Source organism: Cyprinodon variegatus, unplaced genomic scaffold, assembly GCF_000732505.1.
Source record: "Cyprinodon variegatus isolate N-32 unplaced genomic scaffold, C_variegatus-1.0 Scaffold32, whole genome shotgun sequence".
NCBI lineage: Eukaryota > Metazoa > Chordata > Actinopteri > Cyprinodontiformes > Cyprinodontidae > Cyprinodon > Cyprinodon variegatus.
The window spans coordinates 1511927-1513099 of record NW_015150485.1 but is presented as its reverse complement, the minus strand read 5'-3'; the positions used below and the strand labels follow the sequence as shown (position 1 = coordinate 1513099).

Here is a 1173-nt window from a genome sequence, read left to right as displayed (position 1 = left end):
TCAGAATTCTGAGAAAAAAGTCAGAATTCTGAGATTAAAGTCAGAATTCTGAGGGAAAAAAGTCAGAATTCTGACTTTTTCACCATATTAAACTGAAATAAAATTTAAAAATCAGTTAACTTTTTTTTTTTCAGTGGCCCTAATCCTCTTCCATACATTTTTGTACACAACGTTTTGGCAGAAAAATCCCTCCATACTGGCCACCCTTATAAAAATTTTCTGGCTACGCCTCTGAGGACCCACAGTGGGGAACCCACTCTGTGATTGAGAGCCCCGACACTCTGGGTGGAGCTTCTCCCCTCCCTCTTGCCATGCCAGCTACAGATAAGTTGGTTTTTCATACTGTTGCTGAAGTTGCAACCCCTCCAAGATAAACACCCCTCCTTTGATTTGCTGTTATTCCTGCCGTCAGTCGCTGATATCACCACACTTTTTTTTGGTGATTTTTGCTTCGTTTTATGAAAAAACGTTTTCTTTTTAGCGTCAGGACTTCTCAAGTCGAAGACAGCCCGAGCAGCGACGGGCTTTTTCCAGGTAGGCTGTGTTCGTGATTGTGACGCTTTAGCCGCGCGCTAACATGTTTAGTTTGTTGTTAACAGCTTTACTGTTTGAACTAGCTAGCCTAGCACAGCTACAGTAGCGACCTGAGCAAAGTTCCCTTGTGCCTCAGCTCTGAGGAGTCAAACTCCAAAGTTGGTTCATAATAATAGTAGATGAAAGATACTTGAGGTATTTTGTCCACACAAAGTGCTGTTTTTAACTGAAAATGTCTGTCAGTAACGGTCGATTCAATTTTGATGTCATACCAAAACACACACAGTAGGGTTACTAATGTTTTTTTCTGTGATTGCAGCGTTTATTTTCTTTTTTTTCTAAAAGTTTGTCTTGTGCATTATAATGTTTGCGTTTTGCACTAAGGTAAGGCAAGCATTTCTTTTCTTAATTAAACATTTATTCACCTTTTAAGAATGTCTTGTGTTCATTGGAGATCAGACAAAAAGATGTAATGAATATATATATATATATATATATATATATATATATATATATATATATAATACTCCTGTTAGTCGATAAATCTCTGAATGGCTTAGCACCTAAATACATCCAGCCTGCTCTGCATACCTAGAACCAGAACTAAACATGGAGAAGCAGCATTTAGTTCCTATGCTC

General features: G+C 38.1%; 1 protein-coding gene across 1 annotated transcript in view; it reads left to right on the top strand.

Annotated features, from left to right (window-relative positions):
• Positions 1–262: 262 nt before the first annotated feature.
• Positions 263–1173, top strand: part of brd3 (bromodomain containing 3) — a 12277-nt gene continuing 11366 nt past the window's right edge. The window contains exon 1 of the mRNA XM_015401347.1: positions 263–534. The gene's annotated coding sequence lies outside the window, so the exon portion shown is untranslated. The remainder of the gene's footprint in view (positions 535–1173) is intronic.